Genomic DNA, 5000 nt, shown 5'->3' on the forward strand with positions numbered 1-5000 from the left:
CAAGGTAAGGCAGGAGGTAAAGTACAAGGTTAAGTAGAGGTAAAGTACAAAGTTAAGTAGAGGTAAAGTATAGGGTTAAATAGGAGGTAAAGTATAAGGTTGATTAGGAGGTTAAGACTAAGGTAAGACGAAAGGTAAAGAACAAGGTAAACCAGGAGGTAAAGTAAAATATATAGTAAAAGGTTGAAGCAGTAGGTGCAATGCAAGGTTAAGTAGGAGGTGCAGTACAAGGTAAAGCAGCAGGTAAAGTAAAATAAATAGTAAAAGGTTAAGTAGTAGATACAATGCAAGGTTAAGTAGGAAGTACAGTACAAGGTAAAGCAGCAGGTAAAGTAAAATATTTAGTAAAAGGTTAAGTAGTGGGTACAATGCAAGATTAAGTAGGAGGTACAGTACAAGGTAAAGTGAAATACATAGTAAAAGGTTAAGTAGAAGGTACAATGCAAGATTAAGTAGGAGGTACAGTACAAGGTAAAGTGAAATACATAGTAAAAGGTTAAGTAGAAGGTACAATGCAAGATTAAGTAGGAGGTACAGTGCAAGGTAAAGTAAAATATATAGTAAAAGGTTAAGTAGTAGGTACAGTACAAGGTTAAGCAAGAGGTAAAATACAAGGATAAGAAAAAAATAGGTAAAGTGTAAGGTTAAATTGGAGGTAGAGTAAAAGGCTAAATATGAGGTAGAGTAGAAGGCTAAATATGAGGTAAAGTAGAAGGCTAAATGTGAGATAAAGTATAAGGTGAAATAGGGGGTAAAGTAGAAAGTTGAATAGAAGGTAAAGTACAGGCTTATATAGGAGGTAAAGTACATGATTAAGTAGGAGGCAAAGGAAAATTCTAAGTAGGAAGTAAAGTACAAGGTTAAATATGAGGAAAATCACAAGGTGAAATAAGAGGTAAAGTACACTGATAAGGAGGTAAGTAAAAGGTCAAGTAGATAAAGCTCAAGGTTTCACGGGAAGCAAAGTACAATGTTATATGGAAGGTAGAGTAAAATGTTAAATTGAAGGTCGATAAAAAGATTAAATTGGAGGTAGGGTAGAAGGTTAAATATAAGGTAAATTAGAAGATTAAATGAGAGGTAAGGTATAAGGTTGAATAGGAGGTAAGGTATAAGGTTGAATAGGAGGTAAGGTATAAGGTTGAATAGGAGGTAAAGTACAGGTTTATATAGAAGGTAAGTACATGATTAAATAGGAGGCAAAGTACAATGTTATGAAGGAAGTAAAGTACAAGGTTAAATATGAGGTATATTATAAGGCGAAATAAGAGTTAAAGTACACTGTTAAAAAAGAGTTAAGTACAAGGTTACATAGGATGTAAAGCTCAAGGTTACATGGGAGATAAAGAACAAGGTTACATGGGAGGTAAAGAACCAGTTTACATGAGAGGTTAAGTACAAGGTTACATGGGAGGTAAAGTCAGTTAAATTGGAGGTTAAGTACAAGGTTACATGCGAGGTAAAGTAAGTTAAATTGGAGGTAAAGTAAGTTAAATTGGAGGTAAGGTAAAAGGTTAAAGGAGGTAAAGAAGAGGGTTAAATAGGAGGTAAAGTACAAGATTAAATTGAAGGTAAAGTGCAGGGTTGAATAGGATGTAAAGTACAAGGTTAAATTGAAGATAAAGTACAAGGTTAAATTGAAGGTGACATACAAAGTTAAACGGCAGGTAAAGTACAAGGTTAAATAGCAGGTAAACTATAAGTTAAACTGAATGTAAAATAAGAGGTTATATAGTACGTAAAGTACAAGGTTATAATTAAGGTAAAGTACAAGGTTAAATAGAAGGTAAAGTACAAGGTTAAATAGAAGGTAAAGTACAAGGTTAAACTGAAGGTAAAGTAATGAGGTTAAATATCAGGTAAAGCACAGGGTTAAACTGAAGGTAAAGTACAAAGTTAAATAGCAGCTTAAGTACAAGGTTAAATTGAAGGTAAAGTACAAGGTTAAATAGCAGATAAAATAATAGGTGAAACTGAAGATAAAGGACAAGGTTAAATAGCAAGTAAAGTACAAGGTTGAATTGAAGGTAAAATACGAGGTAAAGTATGAGGTTACATGGAAGGTGAAGTAAATTATAAGGCTAAATTGGAGATAAAGTATAAAGTTAAATAGGAGGTAAAATAGAAGGTAAAGTACAGGTTTAATTAGAATGTAAATTACAAGGTTAAATAGGAGGTAAAGTACACGGAAGTGTATTAGGCTCAATCCTACTTTGTTTATTTATATAACTATCTATCTTTTACCAAGGCAATTCTCCCAACTTTGGGGTGTAGCGAACATCAAACAAAGGAACAAAAGGAGACCTTTCCTCTCTCCACCCCTCCCAGCCTGACGAGGGATTCAGCCGAGTTTGGCTGGTACTTCTAGGGTGCCACAGCCCACCCTTCCCCGTTATCCACCACAAATGAGTTTTTATACGCTGAATACTCTACTGCTGCTACCTACGCGGTCACCAATGCAACCGGAGGAAGCAGCGGGTCCTACCGGAACTGTACCACTATGGCTCTCCAATCATTCTTAATTCTAGCACGCTCTCTTGCCTCACTCACATCTATTCTCCTATCACCCTGAGTTTCTTCCCACCATCCATCCACCCAAACTTTGGCCTTATTCTTGTACTTCTCCCATCAACTCTTGCATTCATCACCTTTAGCAGATAGCCACTTTCCATTCTCTCAACATTGCCAAACCACCTCAACACACTCATATCCACTCTAGCTGGTAAATAATTTCTTACACCCATTCTCACCCTCACTACTTCGTTCCTAAACCTATCTAATCAAGATACACCAGCCATACTCCTCAGACAGTTCATCTTAAACACATTCAATTTCTGTCTCTCCGTCACTTTCGTTCCCCACAACTCCAATCCATACATCACAGTTGGCACAATCACTTTCTCATACAGAACTCTCTTTTCATTGATACCTAACCCTCAATTCTTTACCATTCCCTTCACTGCCCCAAACACTTTGCATTCTTCATTCACTCTCTGACTTACATCTGCTTCCACTCCACCATTAGCTGCAACAACAGACCCCAAGTACTTCAACAGATCTTCTTCCTCAAGTAACTCTCTATTCAACATGACATTCAACTTCGTACCATCCTCCCTTCTCATACATCTCATAACCTTACTCTTACCCACATTAACTCTTAACTTCTTTCTCTCACATACCCTTCCAAACTCTGTCACTAATCGACCAAGCATCTCTTCAGAGTCTGCAACCAATACAGTATCATCTGCAAACAACAACTAATTTACCTCACATGCATGATCACTTTCGTCTATCAGTTTCAATCCTCGACCAAGCACTTAAGCATTCACCTCTCTCACCACCTCATCAACAAACAAATTGAACAACCATGGCGACATCACACATCCCTGTCTCAACCCCACTCACACTGGAAACCACTTGCTCACTTCATTTCCTATCCTAACTCCACTGTTTGCAATAACCTTCCACCAATTCCTTATTACCTCATCACATTCCACATCGCTTCCATATCAACTATCATACGCAACATACACCACCCTGCCTTTTGCTATATATTTTTTGCTATATGTCTAACTGTAAAAATCCGATTCGTACATCCCATACCTCGTATAAAACCACCCTGTACTTCTAAGATTGCACTCTCTGTTTTATCCTTAATGCTATTAATTAGTACTGTACCATACACTTTTCCAACCACACTCAACAAACTAATCTCCCTTGAATTTATATAACGAGTTTATCAAAATTATTACAGAGATATAGAGTAAAGTTGGTTATTTTACTTCTCCATAAATGCCATAGATTATACAAATGAGAAATTAAACTACCTTGGAACTCGTGTTAGGAAATTGACTACCTTAAAACAATTAAAACTAAACAAAAAAAATTATAGCCAAGGAGAGATGCCATAGTGATATGCCGGTACCCATATCTGGTCCAGATATCAAGAGTTTGTGATCTCGATGTGATCTTGAATTGAAGTTTGTCTCAGTGCTCAAACAGAGTACTAAGAATCACTGAATATCATTTCGGAAAGATTGTTTATGTAAACAGCTATCCGGTTGCCAATTCTATGTTATGGTAATCATATTAGCGTTCAGGAGTCTATTGAATAAGGTTTCATTTCTTGAAATGCAGTGCTTTGTTTTTAATAGATACTTCATCTATTGATGGTTAAAACCGAAGTTTCATTACTAAAAATTTAGAGGTGGCATATTTGCCCGGAGATGCCAGACCTGAGTGTAAAGATCGAGTGTAAGGGTCCTATTGGTTGTACTGTAATTCAATGTCGCTAAAGGCCACTCGCTCTTGATCACCTACTGTGATAACAATGGACAACCCAAGTGACTTACGCAAAGCAATGCTTTTTGGTGTAAGAAATTTGTTTGCATGAGCGTGGTATCATAAGCATGGTTTACTAACTAATGGTTGATACTTAATAAAGTAAATGATATATCTAAGGTGTGTGTGTGTGTGTGTGTGTGTGTGTGTGTGTGTGTGTGTGTGTGTGTGTGTGTGTGTGTGGCTATGAGGCAAGTTAATGACTTGTGTATTGATGGAAAATAAATTAAAAAACTTTTTTGTTTTTGTTCAAAAGATATGAGAATTTAAAGATGCTATATATAATGCCAATATCTTATAATACAATATTTAATTTCACCATTATTACAATGACTAATAAAAATATATGATACATATATAGGAAGGAGTACATAGAATTGAGGATGAAAAGGAACTAAGTAAACTGTTGTACATAAGAAGTAAACCTTTTCCCTCGACTCCAAAGGTCTTGGGAAAATCTTTCCAAGAAGGATTATCTCTGTGCGAAGCATTTAAAGGACCTTGCCGGTAGATCTAACAACTTTGTATTTGCTACCTGGCCCACTCTGGCCATCTTAGAAAGTTAGATAGAGTATAGTTACGGCCAATTTCGAAGTTATTGGAGCCTAGGGGCACCTTGAGTGTGGGTTCTAGACCTTTAGTATATGAGACCTCAAGAT

General features: G+C 36.4%; 1 protein-coding gene across 3 annotated transcripts in view; it reads right to left on the bottom strand.

The window, feature by feature from the left end:
• The window catches only part of LOC137648868 (phosphatidylinositol 3,4,5-trisphosphate 3-phosphatase TPTE2-like), a 270530-nt gene that overhangs the window by 76264 nt on the left and 189266 nt on the right, over positions 1 to 5000 (bottom strand). The gene's annotated exons all lie outside the window — the stretch shown is intronic.

The sequence above is a fragment of the Palaemon carinicauda genome, chromosome 10 (genome assembly GCF_036898095.1).
Source record: "Palaemon carinicauda isolate YSFRI2023 chromosome 10, ASM3689809v2, whole genome shotgun sequence".
Taxonomy (NCBI): domain Eukaryota; kingdom Metazoa; phylum Arthropoda; class Malacostraca; order Decapoda; family Palaemonidae; genus Palaemon; species Palaemon carinicauda.